The following is a 19623-nucleotide window of genomic DNA, read 5'->3' as shown; positions in this document are numbered from 1 at the left end:
TTAATGCAAGAATGAATGGACAAATAGCAATTGTATCTTGAAACTTTATTCGCAGCTATTATATTCAAAGAGTCCAGGCTGCTTGAGAAGATGCAGTGCCCCGGAAATCCACTTGTCTTGCCACCCAGTCTGGGGTACATGAAAAACGGGAAACAAGTCGCTCTCCCCTCTTTCTTACCCTTCGGTTTACTGTTTCCAGAGGTAATAGTTGGTGTGACACTTTGGCCTGGCTCATTTTCCCTTACGGCCGAACCTTGTTTTCATTTCTGTTTTCTCAGTTGCTACATATTCTCTGTTAGCTGTCTTTTCGAAAAAGTCAAAGAAATATTCATACACCTTGTAAATAGTATACTTTTTAAAAATTAATGGGAAGGTAGATAGGCAACCATTAAAGCTAAAGTCTCATGGAACATAAACTATGTGTTAACTTAAACACCAAAGAGGGAGGATAACATTTAGTATGATTATCTTCTACTCACCAAACTGTGGCAACATTTGTATTTTAGAATGGGGATAATTTTATGAATTCTCAAACATTCACTGGGCGTATTCCTGTTTATCCAAGCATCGTCCGAAAGCCAACGCCACCACTGAAAGTTCTCGAGGTGTTCAGCAGGCATGGTGAAAATCTCCAGTTTGTTCAGCAATGAACAGTCTTGTTTCCACTTTTCAGTTATATTTTGGAATAACGTCTATGATCATGAACTTTTTGTTGCTATCTCTTAAAGTCGTCATTGCCAGTGCACTGTACCTATCGTAGGAAAAAAGGGAAGCTTGAATGGATTTTTCTGTTCATTCATTCCCTTTAGGGGGCCAGCCCCAGGGATCGCTCACAGACTCTTCCTCTCTTCCTCAGACTCAGGTCTCTACTGGTCACTAATGCCGACAGAGACGTACTTTCTGACATCGTCTTTTCTAAGGTTTGAAAATGATTCTCAGGTTATCTGAAGGATCTCTCTCAAGCCTTTGTTTCCTTGTTCACGTTGAGATATTCTTTCCTGTTCCTTACATCCCTGTAGCTCATTAATTTCAATGACTTTCCTCATTACTGCTGCCATTTCAGGCGTCTGGTCAACACGTGCTTGTGATTCCTCGGAGTGCTGCTCTTTGAACTTCGTTATTATATCCGGGTCATCTTTTGCCAGCCATTAGCAATCTAAACATTCGCTCACGACCCTCGCTCATTACAAGTTCCCAGGCAGACTGATGTTCTTTCAGGGATGTCTGTAATTCTTTGTTCTCTTGTTGCAAATCTCCGATTTGTCTGTTTTCTTGCTAGATTTCCATAACTAATGTGGACCGTGGCTGATGTTTTGGGGTTATACTTCTTGTTGATTATATGTTACATCTTATATCTCTAGATGTTGCATAGCAGACATTCATTGTTGTCCAATGGCAAACTCATGTGGGCGCCCAGCCCCTCACCCTAAGGCTGTGGTGGTTCCATTTAAACGCATGGAATCTCTTGTATGCATGACTAATGGGAACAGTTCTCTTCTTTCTAGCATGTTTTCATTCTACCCCTTCTTCTTTCTCTCCCCCTGAAGTTGAATATAAAAACTTTGCTGCAATATGTAGGTGCAGTTTAATGGATTCTAGGTTATCTTTGTTTCTTAGTACTCTTCTGTGTTTCTCAAGGTTTTATTTATTTATTTATTTATTTTTTAGAGAGAGAGGAAGGGAGGGGGGAGAGAGAGAGAAACATCGATCAGAGACAGCATTGATTGGCCACCTCCTGCATGCCCCCCACTAGGAATTTGGCCCACAACCTGGGCATGTGCCCTGACTGGGAATCGAACCGGTGACCTCTTGGTGTATGAATCAATGCCCAACCACTGAGCCACATCGCCCGGGAAGGTGTTTTGTTTTTGTTTTTTAGTGTACCTCATACTTTAATAATCAGAAAACAGAAAAATCATTAAAATCTGTTTTAAATATGGAAGTAGCTAGCTCCTTAGAGGTCCTTCTTAGCTTTAGAAGGAACTATCAAGAAATCAATGGTTTTAGCTGAAATTTACTTTGAAATTAGGAACTGATATATTTTTCTAAAGGTGATTTGATTCTTTTTAAAAATAATTAATGTTTAGTTTCTAATTATCTTGAAATTTCAGTGTGGGTAGTCTGATGGGAAATGGTAGCAAGGGGCACTGCTGCTGCTGGTGGGCACCCAGGGTGGCAACAGGCTGAGCGGGGAGGGCAGGACCCTGCGGCTTCCGCCTGTGCCCTGAAACCTCCGCCCTCTGCCTGGACAGCTCTGCCATCACCGCAGAGGTCGGCAAACCCTGAACATGAGCCTGCGGCCTGGAGGGCAAGGACTCCCTGGGCAGGTTGTACTGACCTTCTGTCTAAGGTGCCCAGTGAGAGCTGAGGACAGAGAGAGGGCCAAGGCCATGTCCCTGTGCTCAAGGACCTGCTGCTGAGGGTCAGGCAGCTCTGCACGCAGAACAGGGCCCGGAGAGGGACCGCGGTCTGCACCCTCACCCCAGGCTCCCAGAGCCGCCAGTCATGGCCAAACACAAGTGTTGATGACCAGCTGCCCAGGGTCGTGAGGCTGGGAACTCCGTGGCAGTGGGGTTTCTGGTGCACTTGTTCTCAAAGCAGCTGTGCACAGATGGTCCCGAGGGTAGCGGCAGAACGTTTTAGAATTTCTGTTTTACTTTTTCATTTCACTCATTTACATTTTGTCTTTAGAAATGTTTTGTATGTACATAGTAGTACTGTACACAATTTATGAAATCACTGTTAGAGGGCATGCGCGTAATTTTCTCACTGGTGAGTGCACACGTGGTTAACAGAAGAGTGGAGACCGTGCTGGACATAACACGCATCTAGTGATCTCTAAGCCAATCAGATATCGCACTGGGCGCACGACCACTCCTCCAGCAGCTGTCCTTGTCTTCACGTCCACAAAGGTGAAAAGGGGCTGTTTACTTCTGCGACTGGGACTACACCTGGGAGGTGAGAGAGAGGCAGAGCCCGGAGACAGAAAGGACAAGGTTACAAAAGGCAGCGGAGAGCCCTGGCCAGTGTGGCTCAGGTGGTTGGGCGTCGTCGGATGCACCGAAGGGTTGCTGGTTCGATTCCCGGTCAGGGCACATGCCTGGTTTGCGGGCTTCATCCCCAGGAGGCAGCCAATCAATGTCTCACTTTCACATCCATGTTTCTCTCTCCCTCCCTCTCCTTTCCTCTCTCTCTAAAAATCAATTAAAAAATCTAAAAAAAAAAGGCAGAGGAGGGGGAATTTAAAATGTAGCTTCTGGCCCTGGCCGGTTTGGCTCAGCAGTTAGAGCGTCAGCCTGCGGTCCTGAGAGACCCGGATTCGGTTCCCGCTAAGGGCACGTACCTCAGTTGCAGTTTGTCCCCGGCCCTGGTCGGTCGTGCGGGTGGCAGCCACTCGATGTGTCCCTTCACATCGACGTTTCTCTCTCTCTCTGTTCCTCTCTGCCCCTCCCACTCTATCTGAACAAAAAATGGAAAAATGTCCTAGGGTGAGGATAAAAAAAATAAATAAATAAAATAAAATGTAGCTTCTGGTGACTTCAGGCAAGAATTCTGAGCCTTATTCAGGCGCATGGCCCTTAGTAGCCGAATCCGAGGGGCGCGTTCCAGGCTCACGGGTGCTGCTGGCTTCCCGGTCGCGTGGAGCTGCTCACCTGCTCCCTAACAGTGCCTGGAATTCTTTGAGATCCCACACATGCTCTTTATTCCAAATTATGCACGGTGATTTTGAAGTTCCTGTGCACCTGGAACAGTCCATTGGCAACCCGCACTGAAGCTGTTTCAAAGCAGTTGAGGGAAATGAATGTAAGTGGCGGCCAGCAGAGCGACTGGCTGTCGTGGGAACGCAAAGGCAAGGGGAGCGGCCGCACGTGGGCAATGCCATCCGTTTTTCGTGTTTTTACTATATTGCTTTGTTGCTGACACAGGCCTTCCTCCTCTCCCTTATCATGTGATCGAACATCGTTCTGCTCCCTGAGACCTCACTTCTGCACGGAGCGCTCGCTCAGTGCCCCTGTCACGGCTTCTTCATGGCCTTGACCCTTTTGTGTTGCTTCTGCTTCTCAGAAGGACAGAGGATCTCAGCTTCTTTCGCTTCCTTGATTTGGAGCAACCCTCCTGCGTCCCTGCTGGGGGCTGTTTGCTCTCTGTCTGTCTGCAGCTCTGTCTGTCTGTCTCTGTCTCTCTCGCTGGCAGAAGGAGACGTGAAGGATACAGAAACTGAGAAATGCATGACTGTTCTCACCCTTATCTGGTTCACGGTCCCTCTGCCCTTCACAGTCCGCTGAAGGTCATGTGGCCCGCAGTGATTTCCCCTCTGCCGGCTCCTGTCTTGTCTGCCGTTCACCTCTCCTGCCCTTTGATGTGCCGTGGGACATGTTTCCTTTTCATCTGTCCGAGTTCTGCCTTCTCACTTCATGCGTCTGCTCAGGGCTCAGTCCTCACACACGGGAAATACTTGTGACTTCATCCGTGGGCTGATAGATAGAGCTATTTTTAGCAAGCCCACATTTCATTCTAAAACCAAATAAGTCTAGTCTACACATCATACACACGGAAGCTTTCAGGAAACTACCCATGGTTAGGTTTGCCCACTTTCCAATAGCGAAGCAGTTTGGCTACATTGTATAATTTTCCAGGAGAAACAGTGATCTAAACTACCTTGTTATTCTGAACTTCAAACTGATAAGAAAATGTAAAGCATTTAATTTTACAATGATCTATATAACCGTTAATCTAATATGTAATCATTGATTTATTCCATTTAATTTTTAACCTTATTTCATCTCAAACCAGAAAACCTTAAGTATACTTAAAATCAGAATGCTTAAATACACAAATACACATACATACAGAAAATAATACATAAAATGGAACAAGATGGCATGGATTGTAAAAGGGTAGAAAAAAGAAGGAAAACAAGGTAAAAAGAAGGGAAAATCTTGGTGACATTTCTATGAGACTGACTCACACCACAGCAGGGTGCCCTTCTAGACACTGAACCAAGGAGGACTTGATATATATAAAACTAAGTAACATTTGGGTTTTTTTTTTTCCTCACCTGAGGACATTTTTTCATTTTTTGTTCAGATAGAGTGGGAGGGAGAGAGAGGAAGAGATAGAGAGAGAGAGAAACGTCGACGTGAAAGGGACACATCAAGTGGCTGCCTCCTACATGACCCAACCAGGGCCGGGGACAAACTGCAGCCGCGGTACATGCCCTTAGCGGGAACCGAACCTGGGTCTCTCTGGACCACAGGTCAACGCTCTAACCGCAGAACCTAACCGACCAGGGCCTAAGTAACGTTTTTAAATGTGTACGTACATGATTTCATTTATAATAAATGTTGTAGGCTTACATTTGCCCTACAATTCATTCTGATTTTTTCCATTCTATAAGAACTCCAGTAATGAAATTTACTCGGAAATAACATTTTCCCCTGAATTGTTCAGTTATGATGAATTTAGTGTCCAGGGCACTCAGATAATTTAAAAAGACCTGCATTCATTTCTCGGGAAAGAGAAAACAGAGATCTTGCTTCTAGAACCCCGATGCCCCCATCATGCAAGGTTTGCCTTCAGGGCAAGAAAAGAAGCTGCCCCCCCCCCCCCCCCATCCCGCCCCACCTGGCCGCCACATCTGATTTACACCACTGTCTGGACATCTGAACAGTGGCACCCAGAGGCAGGAATGAGTATGAAGGGTCCCCCTCCTCCTGGGGTGTTACTATTAAAAACCCAGCAACCCTCAAACAAAAAGTTGATATCTCTCCTAATGATTGTGGAGAACCTGAGACATTTACATTTAAAGTGTGGTCTCTGGCTCTGGCTGGTGTGGCTCCGTGGCTAGACCATCAGCCCGTACACCGAAGGGGCTGGTTTGCTTCTGGGTCAAGGGCACATACCTGAGTTGCAGGTTCGATCCCTAGCCCTGTCGGGGTGGTGCAGGAGGCAACAGATTGATATGTCTCTCTCACATCAATATTTTTCTCTCTCTCTCTCCCATTCCCTCCCTTCCACTCTATCTAAAAATTAATGGGAACATATTCTCAGGTGAGGATAAATACAGAAATAAAAATAAAGTGCAGGCCCCGGAATCAGGTTGTCTAGATTCGCGTTTGGCCACTTCCAAGCTGTGGGCTGTTACCAGGTTTAGAAATCTCGTCAAGACTGAAATTTCCTTCATTAAAATGGGCCAATAATAGAGTAAGATAAAGAATGTTTCTCATATACAATAGGGCTTAATAAATGCTGGCCATTATTCCCTTAGCAGCTATGAAACCATGAACATTACGAAAGAAAAAAATCTACATTAGAAAAACACCTTTATTTTACAAATCCAGAGAGAATCCCTCATCTTCCTGGTTTTTGGGGAAGAGGAGAGATGTTTGCCTCCATTTAGGGGCTGCAAACTGTGTTGATTATCTAAACACTTGGGTCCTGCTGCCTGCCCTTTGGCCAGCTGTTAGCAACCCCTGCAGAGGGTGGGAAGGGGAAGAAATGAGGTAATTGACTTCTTGTTAATGGCTGTGACAAGGTGGAGAGCCTCCCGTGGTTTCTATGACCAATGGCTGGGTTCCGAGAGCCGAATTCTGGCTTCAGAACCAATCTGGCCGGATTGTGGAGTTGTTGAGCTCGGGTGCTGGGAAGATTTATCATCTCGTGTGTGACTCACGGAGCTCCGAGGTCCCTCATCTGGACCCTCTGTGGAGCCCAGAATAAAATCACTTCAGTCTCAGAGAGAACATTTTTTGGGGAAAGTAGTTCCAATAAACTTGCTTCTCTCCCTCTGATATTTTCCTTTGAGAAAGAGAAAATGTTCCCTGGAGAGAAGGGTGGGCAGAGGGAAGAAGAGGCTTGGATGGAAAGCCTTCGGGCTTGTCTGATGAGCCCCTTCCCAGAGGAGAGGGGTCTTCTCCCCAGAATCAAGGGCAGCAGGAGAGTCTGGTGGCACAGCCGTGTGATTCAGGGGGAAGACATTGTGCTGGTCGCTGGCTCAGGACTAAAAGGTCAAAATACATGCGACCAGGAGGTCTCAGTCACCTGTCATCATTTTCTTTGTCATTGATACTTCAACACTTTGTTGGACATGGGTGGTGTATTTCAAAGGTAGCCTGACAAAGATAAAAAAAAAAAAAGACCAGGATTTTGGTTAACAGAACAGAAAACAGACGGGAGATTGAAGCTCATTTCAAAGAGAAGGCTGTGGTAGCCGACTCCACCATGGTTTGTGCAACCCCAGGTTTGTCTGTTTAAAGTTGTGATATGATCATTCTGTCCCCCAAGATCAATAAAGAAGTCAGCCACCATTTAAGTGGGCCTGGGTCTTGGGAAAACGCCCAGTGGCCTCTCTTTCTCTATTCTGTTTAGCATAGTGGCCCAAAGATGTTCGGTGGCGACCACTTGGTGAGGCTGAACTAAGTAAGGGCAGTCAGGCGGAGGTATGCTCCATGAGCCCGTGTGCCCACTGTCCCTGCATGTGCCTGTGTGCTTCAGGGTGTGTGCATTTCAAGGCACCTGCCACACTTCTACAAAGGCAAAGATTACTGGTCAATAGGAAACATCCAAACTAAGATTGTTATTGGAGAATTGCGCGAATTGCCCTTCTGTGTTGCTACTGAGAGTGGGGTCCTTGGGGTGCTGCTGGAATCCGTATTTTCAGAGGCCTCCACGGGAGGATGAGATGTGGTAGAAAGCTTTATTTGTGCAGAATTACATCCCCGGGTTTGCAAAGTTCCATTTGCTCTAAACCAGTCCTGGCAGAGGTGCAGCTGGGGACTCAGCAGAGCTAGAAGCAGAGCCAGTGTCCAGAGTTTCCGTTCCGTGGTGGAGTTGGGTCCGACACAGCATCGGGCTAGTTCCATTCCATCAGTCCACTGTGTGGGGTCCACATGGCCGTGAGCCATGTGGGCAAATGCAGGGAAGAGTGCCCCCTGCAATGAGAGAGCCAGGGGCCCAGCGCACAAGAGAGACAACTCCTTTGTTTAGGAGTTTAAGTAGCTCAAATTTTCCTGTGCTTGCAGTGGCCACGCCTACTCTGGCCAACGACCTGTTCCCAGGTGTGATTGACAGGCAAGTACATTCCCTGTTTCTTTCAGACTTTACTGGGCACGTGTCTATTCTTCCCTTTGCTCCTTTCCAGTTATTAATAACGGGATTAAATCACAACGGTATCAAGATGACTTTTACAAACTCAAGAGAAACCATGTTGCTTGAGTGTCTTTGATGCATTTTGGGAGGGAGTCGAGAAATCTTAAAGAAAAATTAATTGCTGTATCAATGGAAACCCTAGGTAGATATCCAATTTGTCATTAATTAAAATGAGAAGACGCTTCAACAATTCAAGGAAGTGTTGTCAAGATGGCATGATAGTTTAATTTGCTAACATGGTAGGAACCTGTTAACCTCCGATGCCGGGTTAATACAAGTGAAAATCCTCATGGAACTTAGACAGTCGCTTACGGTGAGTCGTCGTTTTCAGGACTCTGCTCAATGTCCTCATCTCGTGAAAAGTGAGATGGTGGTTCTGCAGCAGCCTTGGCGAGTACAGGCCAGACGAAATATTACACACAGCATTTTCTCTGGTTCGGTTTGCTCCTTCGGCCCCCCACCCCCACTCCGCACCCACCGCCCTGCACCCCCCGCCCCGCACCCCCCTGCCTGAATCACACACCAGCTGTGGGGCATTAGCTACAAGGCAGCCCCCACCAGGATGGGTTCTAAATCCCTTATCACAGTAGCCTCAGGCAGAAAACAGGTTTTTTTCCTTCTGTTGCTGCTGATGTAAAGGTGACATTTCTTGAGCTGGGAGAATTTTCTGGGATTGTATTGTATGCTAAGCCTCAAAAGATAATTCTCTTGCTCCCATTCATCACAAAAACAGGGCCTTTTAGTTCGCTTCTTAGAAAATGAAGTTCCCAGAAGAAACAATAAAATTGTCTAGTGGACTGAGGAGGAGGAGAGCATCACGAAGATGGTGACCTGCGACAATTACGCGAAGCAGTTGCCTGAGTGACGGCTGTGGCGAGCGGAACGCCCTGTTCGAAGCCGTGGTTCGGCGGCAGCTGTGCTCTGCATCTCACTGTGGAAGTGAGCGCCCGCCTGTCCCTTAATTGACATTCTGTCTCCAGAATGTTCTTAATTTATTGCTGTTCAGTGGAACTTGCGTTTGTCTTGATGATGGTGTTGGTCAACTCTTGTAGTCACCGAATGCCGAGTGTTCAGCCAGGGTGCTGGTTTGTACGGCTAACTGGGGACGCAGGGCAGAGGGGTTTCCTCTGCTCGTTGTCTTGCCCTCCTGCTTGTCCAGGGGCAGGGGGCCGCCTGGAGTATGTCTGTACACCTGTAAGTGACTGAGTCCCTTCTGCCAGAGGGTTCCGTCAGGTGTCGCTTCGCGATTTCAGCAGGAATTTGGTCCCGTCTTTGTTCTCGGGGTTGTCAGCCTTTAGACCCTGGGTAGCAGAGGGGGCAGTAGCAGGCTGGTTTCTGTCTCAAGCTCCTTGAGTCTAAGAGGAAGGCTTCTCCGCTCGGTTCAGTGGGACAGCATCCAGAGATTCAAATCCCGAGACATGACCTTGGGGAAGCGAATGGTCACCTGGCTACCGAGCGAGGGTTCCTCCCCAAGTGTGACTCTTGGTAACGGGACAGGACCTCGTGCCAGGAGGGCCGTGAAGGTGGCTGAAGAGCATGGTGTGCCCGCCTGTGGCTCCCACGGTCCATGCTGAGGTCAGCACTGCCTGAGCCCAGGAGTGGGAAGGGAATGAAACTGCCCAGCAGGTGTGGGGCAGACAGAGGAGCGGCCCCAGAGCTCGGGGACATGTGTCGGTTACAGGCCCTCGCCTGTGTCGGCCTGACGCTGGGCTCGGTCCCTTCCTCGTGCGTCTCCTCGGCATCCTCAGCCTGCCCCAGCGCTCTCGTGTTGGGTCCTGCTCAAGTGTAGTTTTGGGGGTCAGTGTCCTGCTGTTTCAAGGACGAATAAACAAACGCTTGGGGGATGGCCGTGCCTTTATTCAGAGGTCTAGAAGCAGCAATTCCTGGTGCAGGGCTGCTGGTCTGGGAGTAATTTCAGCCAGGGATGGCTACCCGTGCCCTCCAGACCCTTCAGATCGCCCGGATGGGGACCCGGACCCGGTTTCCACATGGGACGGCATCTTGGAGGCTGTTATGGGCATCCCCGACAACCCCCAAGCCCCCAGGCAGCCCCCCTGCCTCCTCAGGTCCTGGGTTCAGGTCTGTGTTGATGGTTTTTCACGCACACTTTCCCGCCCTTCGGCTGCCCTCCCCGTGCCCAGAACAGTTCAGGCAGCGTTTTCTCACCAACCAGACTGTCACAGTCGGGTCGATGCCAGGCAGCCGTTTTAAAATAGTAGTTGTCTGAATAACAGGAACCATGAGACACTTGGACAATGCTCAGTACTTTCGGGGCTCAACAGCTCAACGCTGGGACAGCCCGCTGTGCAGTCCTGGGCAGGCAAGTTCCTGTAGGCACCGCCTCTCCCGCCCAGGCTGACGTTCCCGCCCTCGAAGCTGTGGCTGTTCCCGCGGTTCTGAGCCAGTAGCGACCGTTTCTTCCTATGTGCAATGCGGCATTTTCTGCAGCTGTACCCCTCAAGCTCACAGAGCAAGCAGGGTCCGGTGCAGTGACAGCAGGAAGGACCCGTGATCAGAGGCCCTGTGTCTGGGTCCCTGGGTGGCCTCCGTGGTCTCAGAGTGGCCCAAGCCAGCAGCTCTGTATGCTCAGCCTCTGCATGTCATCAGAGTTTGATTCAACAGCAACGATATGATGACACTGAAACCCTGACAGCCACGTAAACTTAACAGCCTGTAAAATCACCATTATTGGTCATCGATTATTGGACCATTTTATTGGTCTTTTTTTGGTTAATCCTCATCGAGGATATTTTTCCATTGATTTTTTTAGATACAGTGGAAGGGAGGGAGGGAGAGAGAGAAATATTGATGTGAGGCAGACACATCGATTGGTTGCCTCCCACATACTCTGACCAGGGCTGGGGTCGAACCTACAACCCAGGTACTTACCCTTGACCAGGAATTGAACCCAAGACCCTTCAGTCTGCAGGCCAAAGCTCTAACCACCGAGCACCTGCCAGGACTGGTCTTTTTTTTTTTTTTAGCCCTCATCCAAGGATATGTTTTTATTGATTTTTTTAGAGAGAGGAAGAGAGAGAGAGAAAGAGAGAAACATTGATGTGAGAGAGAAAAACACTGAGCAGTTGCTTCCCGTATGCACCTTAACTGGGGATTGAACCAGCAACTTAGGTATGTGCCCTGACTGGGAATGGAACCTGCCACCTCTTGATGCACAAGACAACTCCAACCAACTGAGCCACCTGGCCAGGACTATTGGTCTTTTGTCTTAAGTCATGAAAATAAATATTATCCCTATGTTCAGGTCCTCAAAGGATGTGAAAAATGAGCCTAATGAAGACCTGCTAACAGACATTGCTTCACCTGCCTCCTAAAAGCCACGTGAATTTTAGGGAGAGACTTGTATCTGCAGTTTGGTGGATGCTTCTGTGACATGATAGTAAGAAGCTGAGATTATTTCTGGGCCAGTGGAATAGAGAAACTGAGACAAGAAAATTGAACAAGGCCAAATAGTGTGGGCAGCTTGCAGCCGGCAGATTGTAAGATCTTCCCCAACCAAGGACACTTGAGAGCAAATGGTTAATACCTCTCCTCCCCAGCCAGAGAATACATAGCTTAAATCACCCTGGAACTGCTAAGGCAGGAGGGCGAAGGGAGAAGGAAAAAAGGGAGAGTTTTATCTCACCCACTGAACAAAGAAGTCAGTGTCTTAGGACTTGCCAAACAAGATGACCAGGTGTATGTACAAACATTCCAAGGTAAGCCACAACAAAGTGAACGGGGACTTTGAAACCTAATCTGCTACCCAAGCCACTTGGCAGAGGAAACTTGAAACCTATAGACAGAAGGGTATAAAACCCCCTGAGCTCCCACCGGGTGTGTGCTCGAACTAGTTGGGTGCCCGCTTGTACTTTATGCCAAGTGTATTTTTAATGAATTTGCTTCTTTAATAAATGTGCTTTCTTTGCTACAACGCTGCTGTCTGGTGCCACTTGTTTGCAGTCTTTCCTATGAGACTGACGAGAGCTGAGGAGGGGACAGCTCTCTCTCCGACTCGGGGGCTGTCCGGGAGCATCTTTTTGTGTGTCCAGTAACAGTTCTGTTCTCTTAAATTCCATAACCATAACAAGAAGCCCAAGGAGGACCTAGGGACCTCGAAAGGTGGTGACATTGATTTAAACTCATAGTCACACTTTGTTTTATCAACCAGTAATTTTTCTGCTAGGTCCTGGAAGTCTAGTCTAGCATTATAATAAAATGAACCAATAATAACAATCTATGTAGTAATTTTCTTCAATAAATTCAAAAGCCTATGGAGTAACTTGAAAAATATTCTAGCTTTGACTCATTAGTGTACGTATCAAGTTTCTAAATAACCGTCCTTGGCTCTGCACGGGGCGCCCCTATCAGTTCTCTGACCGCTGAGAGATGAGGCCAGCCACGGGGGACACTGATTCCTTCTTTCCAGTTTCTGGAGCAAATGTCCTAACTATTTTGGTGCCAAGTGTTTAAATGGGCCTGTGAGTCCTGTCCCAACTGCATGTGTGACTCAGGGCCCTAAATGAACGTGAGGCATCACAGTGTAGGCAAAAGGGTGTTTTTAAAAAATGCTGATTATTTTATAGCCTCTGGGCGCCAGTCTTGACTCAGGCTTTAAGCCCCCGAAGGGGCCTCTTGTCGCTAGTTAGCAGAAGACAGAAAAGGAGCTGGGCTCAGACAGGCTACTGAGAACGTGTCCATGGAGGAGCAGGCCTGACCTTTGTTGCGGCTGCTTCAGAGGACGATGTGACATCGGGACAGGAATAGAAGGCCTCCCTTCAGGTATGCAGGGTAATGAGAGTTCTGGTTCTTAGCTCCATGTTGCAGAATGAACCAGAAATGTTAGGCACTCATGTGGGCAAAGGGCCACAGAGGATTTGGAAGCAGAGAGGCCAGCAGCCCTTTTCAGGAGAGGGTTTCTCCAGAGCCCCCCCGATACCTGTCAGTGGCCCCTGATCTCAGGAGACCATCGAAACAAAACAATCAAACAAAAGACGTTTTAAAAACAGAACAGTGGTGATCTAACTACATTCAAAATACTTGTCACAAATACAGTTCAGAGAACTGCAGTAATCACGGTAGAGACTGATTTGAGATTTTTTGAAATGTTTCTTGGAACGCTGGGAGTGACTGCAATGATAATACCACCAGCGAACCTTTATTAAGAGAGACTGTGGGTCAGAACATTGACCACATGCGTCATTTCACTAAGCCGCCTGACAACCCCATGAGATGCAGGCCTGTGGAATTAACCGGAATATAAAAGGCACCTGAGCTCAGCGGGATCCAGCACCTTGCCCCAGGTCCCACGGGAGTATTCTGGGTGGGCTAGTCCGCCTCCACCTCCCTGAGAGGCCCCTTCTGTGAGACTAACGTTGGCACAACATTTTGGAGTTGGGTTTAGGTCAGATGTATGAAACCTGAAACTGTATCTTAAAAATGGAATTTTTTATTTAAATCCCCCTCGTAAGAAATAAAACCCTAATTATGATGGAAAATTTCAAACATATACAAAACCAGGGAAGTTATAATGAACCCCAGGTACACAGCACACAAATTCAGCAATTTCCAACACATGGCCAAACTGATTTCAGCTGGGCTCCTGTCCACTTCCCCGCAGAATGGTTTCCTAGCGCTGCCGAAACAATTGACACAAATTTAGCAGTGGAAACAACACAAATTCATTCCCTTCTGACATCTCAGAAGTCCATAATCCGTGTCACTGGGCTAACCGCAAGGAGTTGGCAGGGCTGGGTCCCCCTGGAGGCTCTGAGGGGACAATCTGCTTATACCAGTTCAGCTGCTAGTGGCCACCTGCATTCCTCGGCTTGCGGCCCCTCCCCCACCCTCAAAGCATGGCCTTCCGATCTCTGCTTCTGTGATCACATTGCTTTCTCTGCTTCTCACCCATCCGCCTTCCTCTCACAAGGACTATTGTGATTACATCATTGGGCCCATCAGATAAGCCGAGGTAACCTCCCCAACCCAAAGCCCTTAACTTAATCACCCCTAGAGTCCCCTTTGCCATCTAAAGTGACATTCACAGGTTGCTGCAGGAGTTGGGGGCTCTGGGAGTCACGCGTGCTTCAGGAGCTGGGTGCTGGGGAGGCTGTGCATCCTGGGGGGCAGGAGCTGGAGAAGACACGGCTTTTCAGTGGCCTGCACGTAGCGCCCTGGAACCAGGAAGAAAACCCTCCTCCGGCAGTGTCTCTCCAGCTTCCTCCACTGACGAAACATTGTGCCAACTGGCAAAGGAAAAATATTGAAAGAGCCCAGCTACATTTTTGCAGAGCAGGCAATGAGGGATAAGTTTGGAGCTGAGGGGCATGTAGAGACAGGGCCCTGGTCCAGAGGGCCTTGTACGGGAGGGGAGGGGTGGGAGAGGACAAGTACTGGTAGTGGCATCCATCACGTCCAGGCATTGTTCTCAGCGCTTATGTGTTTGAACTCATTTTACTTTCACAATCCAGTGAGGTGAAAACTGTCATTATCCCCACTTTACAGACGAGGCAACTGAGACAGAGAGAAGTGCAGTCACTTGGCCGCAGTGAAGGCCCAAACGGGGGCAGTCTGACTGATCTGCCTGCCGGGCTCTGCCACGTCATTGCTGACCTTCGAACAGACAGATACAGCTGTCAGGAAACTAAAGGGCTTAAACGAACGCTGCAGCCAACCTTTCTGTGATGACGCCAGCCACCTCTATTTCATATATGTTATAAATTCAGAAATTTTAGTTACTTTTCAAATCAGGTCCAAATGTACCAGGAAACATAAATTAGAATAGAATACATGGATGAGAATGTAAAAAACAAAGGCCAAAGAGAGAGGCGACAAGCATTTATTGGAGATCAAAGGAGTAGCTATGCAAGGGGCACTGATCAGGCTGAAGCCTAGAATGTTCTGGAGAGCGCACCAAGGCAGAGAGCAGGAGAGACAGGGAAGGGCACCGTGACACCCGTAGAAGGAAGGCATTTCTATCGGTGCAGATACGCTAATATACTGACGTCCATTTTAACAATCTAACAATGTTTTTGATTTTCAGTCCAGTAGTCATAATACATACCTTCTTATTATCTTTTCAAATGGTTACTTGGGGGACAGTGTTGCTTTAGGCCCAAAGGTTATTTTGGAGGGGGGACAAAAACATGGACCAAGTGGATGGGCTTTGGCCATTCTATATGGATCATGTTCGAGCACCGGACACGGAGCTGGGGACTGTGGGTAAAGGGGGAGGAGCTCACTGTCTCAAGGCTGAGATGTGACTACTTCTGGGGTATCTGAGGCAAGGTGGGAAGTGGCAACCAGTTCTGGTTGAGACAAGGTCACATTTGCGCAGGATGACAGGACAGCAGGAGAAAAGAAGACTTTCTAGGTCAGAGTCCAGCCAATTATGGGGAGGACCTGGGCTGATGGGAATTGGAGGAAAATGAAACACGCAGTCTGGGAGTAGGTTCTGGGGTCCAATGACCCAAGCCTGGCCTTGGCTGTACTTTCTAATATTGTGACCTTGGGCTAATGATTGAATCTCTCTAAATTTCAGTTTTGCTGTCCATAAACAATATAGTGCCCTCCGTGAGGGGCCATTATGTAGATTAAATGACATGGCACATGCTCAGTAAATGTTTGCTGCCACTATTTCTGTTATTGTTGTTGTTATTGAAAAAGGCTGAAGATTAGAGTCCTGGGAAGAATAACAGAGATTAGCCATAAAGTGTGTCATGACATATTCGTGCATGCCTGCGTGTGTGTTTGTGTGTGTGTGTGTGTGTGCAGTTGTAACCTCTGTTTTTGTAACAGGCAGCCCAGGGAGATGTTCAGTTTTGCACTTAATAATGAACGTCTGTTACCATTTACAACAACTGCTGTTGTTTCTGTCATCTCAAGAGAAATGTTCCTACATTTGCACAAAAATGAACAAGACCTACCAAAAAAAAAAAAAAAATGATCAGGTAAGGATGGCTTTGGAGGTCTCGTGCTGTGTATTGGGACCAGTCAACCTAAGTGTTTTGTTTGGTTTAAGTATAGAATTGGAAATTGTGTTTCCCAAATGGAGAAGACGACTAAATATTTCTCATAAAATGAGTGAAAATCTGGTGCCATCAACTCAGGGGTTTTGTCATCAGAGTGGGATTCAAACTCAGTTCCACCAGCTAGCTAGCTGGGTCACTGAGTAAACGCCGGAGTCTCTGGAGCCAGTGTCCTCCTCTGTCAGGTGGAGAGCTTCAGAATGATCACACCGCAGAGGGGACGGGTACAGCAGAACAAAACGCTGGGTGAAAGTACCTAGAACCTGCCGGGCACAGAGAGGGTGACGCACGCCACTCTCTTTGCCCAGCATCTTTGAATTCAGCCCCCCGGCTCCCAGCCGTCCCCTCTGGGGCTCTCCAGCCGCTAATAGCCCGCTCCTGGTGAAGCCGCCTGGGTATGTGGACCTTGGCAAACAGTCATGGGAAATTCAGTGGCTGGGCAGGCAGTACGGAGGAACTGGGTTTCAGGGTGTGGAATAAAGTCAGAGAAATCACATTCTCTGCTCTCCACCTACATGCCTCGCGGTCCTGTTTATGCTTTTATGACAAATGCGCTTCAAGCTGCAGTGTTTCCACCAGGGGCAAGAGGAATTGATGGCGTTGTTTTCTTTAGAACGAGTTGCAACATTCCTTTGTTCTCAGGCATTGTAAATCCAGCGTTCTCCAGGTTACAGATGCTGTTCACTCTCAGCAGGAAAGAAACAGGGACGTAAATATTTGCTACAAGATGTCTTCCTGATGTCTTGAAAATTAGTTAATTTTTTCTGCAACTGACAAGTCAGTTCCCTGCAACGTCCGCCTCCCATTTAGAGGCAACGGAAAACAACTCCGCAGCACGGAGCCTGTCACTGGGGCCTCCAGGGGAGATAATGTGACCACGGTGCAGCGGCATTGAATATTGATAAGGATGTGACAGGCTGTGCTTGAACTTTGTGTCACATTCAAATGACTGGCAGAGGGCAGAAAAGAAAACAAAAAATTAATCCCCCTCTCGGAGCCTCCTGCAGATGCGCTGAGTGGTTGGTTGCTGCTCAGCGGTCTGTCTTCTTTTTCCCCATTAATAATCATAATCAAATATCCATTATTGGTTTTCAGCAACAGTGTAATTGCCTTCCCCTGCTTGTTTCTGGGGCAGACAGTTTGCTGGCGAGAAAGGACAGTTGTGTAATCGCTCTTTCCACGGACATTCGGAGAAGCCATCGGTGCCCTGCGGATGTCGTGTCAGCCGGGCTGCTCTTCCAGGGAGGGAAAGAAGGAAATCATTTTATTGCACTATTTTTAGACTTCAATTTGGATCTCAGCCTGCATGATACTTTGTGTCGGGGCTAGAGCTGTGGAGGCACAATTCAGCTGCAGGCGCCCCCTCCCAGGACCCGATTTCAGAATGGGGGAGCCATCTCCCTGCCCCATGGGGGAAGACTCCCCGGCTGGGTGCGCAGTGTGCCCGGGAACACGGGCCCTGTCTTCCTGCCCCGTGGGGGAGGACACCCCGGCTGGGTGCGCAGTGTGCCCGGGAACACGGGCCCCGTCTCCCTGCCCCGTGGAGGAGGACACTCCGGCTGGGTGCGCAGTGTACCCGGGAACACGGGCCCCGTCTTCCTGCCCGTGGGGGAGGACACCCCGGCTGGGTGCGCAGTGTGCCCGGGAACATGGGCCCCATCTCCCTGCCCCCTGGGGGAGGACACCCCGGCTGGGTGCGGAACACGGGCTCAATCTCCCTGCCCTGGTGGGGGAGGACACCCCGGCTGGGTGTGCAGTGTGCCCGGGAACATGGGCCCCGTCTTCCTGCCCCGTGGGGGAGGACACCCCGGCTGGGTGCGCAGTGTGCCCGGGAACACGGCCCCATCTCCCTGCCCCCTGGGGGAGGACACCCCGGCTGGGTGCGGAACACGGGCTCAATCTCCCTGCCCCGGTGGGGGAGGACACCCCGGCTGGGTGTGCAGTGTGCCCGGGAACACGGGCCCCGTCTCACCGCCCCGTGGGGGAGGACACCCCAGCTGGGTGCGCAGTGTACCCGGGAACACGGGCCCCATCTACCTGCCCCGTGGGGGAGGACACCCTGGCTGGGTGCGCAGTGTACCCGGGAACACGGGCCCCATCTTCCTGCCCCGTGGGGGAGGACACCCCGGCTGGGTGCGCAGTGTGCCCGGGAACACGGGCCCCGTCTCCCTGCCCCGTGGGGGAGGACACCCCGGCTGGGTGCGCAGTGTACCCGGGAACACGGGCCCCGTCTTCCTGCCCGTGGGGGAGGACACCCCGGCTGGGTGCGCAGTGTGCCCGGGAACACGGGCTCAATCTCCCTGCCCCCTGGGGGAGACACCCGGCTGGGGCGGAACACGGGCCTCAATCTCCCTGCCCTGGTGGGGGAGGACACCCCTGCTGGGTGTGCAGTGTGCCCGGAACATGGGCCCCGTCTTCCTGCCCCGTGGGGGAGGACACCCCGGCTGGGTGCGCAGTGTGCCCGGGAACACGGCCCCATCTCCCTGCCCCCTGGGGGAGGACACCCCGGCTGGGTGCGGAACACGGGCTCAATCTCCCTGCCCCGGTGGGGGAGGACACCCCGGCTGGGTGTGCAGTGTGCCCGGGAACACGGGCCCCGTCTCACCGCCCCGTGGGGGAGGACACCCCAGCTGGGTGCGCAGTGTACCCGGGAACACGGGCCCCATCTACCTGCCCCGTGGGGGAGGACACCCTGGCTGGGTGCGCAGTGTACCCGGGAACACGGGCCCCATCTTCCTGCCCCGTGGGGGAGGACACCCCGGCTGGGTGTGCAGTGTGCCCAGGAACACAGGCCCCGTCTCACCGCCCCGTGGGGGAGGACACCCCGGCTGGGTGTGCAGTGTACCCGGGAACACGGGCCCCGTCTTCCTGCCCCATGGGGGAGGACACCCCGGCTGGGTGCGCAGTGTACCCAGGAACACCGGCCCCGTCTCCCTGCCCCGTGGGGGAAGACACCCCGGCTGGGATGCGCTGTGCCCGGAATACGCTGCCTGCTGTCTCCAGGCCTTCCGTTTGCTGTGAAGGTTTAATCTGATCTTCTATCCCATAAATTCTCAGCACCATGTAAATTCTCTGTACACAGAGTGCGTTCACTTGGTTACCCTTGCTTTTCCAGCCAGTTCCCCAGAGGGGGTGGGTGAAAGCCAGGTTGAGGCACAAGTCTTTCTTGGCTCAGTATTCTTCTGAACAAACAGGAAGGGCCCAGACACCTGAGCCTCAGATTGTCTTCGTGGCAGTGATGGGAGGCAGTCCTCCCTGTCTCCCTATTAGTGAGGAGTTGGCCCTAAACTTCAGAGTGATCTTAGAAGGGCCAGGAACACCTTCCTGAGCTTGTCTCGTGTCGTGTGTGACTTGTCACATGTACAGAAATTCCTGCAATTTGTGTTACCCTGAATCCGTGTGTGCAGGGACTTGGCCATACAGAGGCTGTGGGTTTCGGGCCTGCCTGGTC

General features: G+C 50.0%; 1 protein-coding gene and 1 pseudogene across 1 annotated transcript in view; one reads left to right on the top strand and one right to left on the bottom strand.

The window, feature by feature from the left end:
• DISC1 (DISC1 scaffold protein) overlaps window positions 1-19623 on the top strand; it is a 288452-nt gene that overhangs the window by 222229 nt on the left and 46600 nt on the right.
• Window positions 806-1457, bottom strand: LOC118640725 (annotated as a pseudogene).

This window comes from Molossus molossus, unplaced genomic scaffold (assembly GCF_014108415.1).
Source record: "Molossus molossus isolate mMolMol1 unplaced genomic scaffold, mMolMol1.p scaffold_m16_p_23, whole genome shotgun sequence".
Classification (NCBI taxonomy): domain Eukaryota; kingdom Metazoa; phylum Chordata; class Mammalia; order Chiroptera; family Molossidae; genus Molossus; species Molossus molossus.
This window is presented reverse-complemented; position numbering and strand designations above follow the sequence as displayed.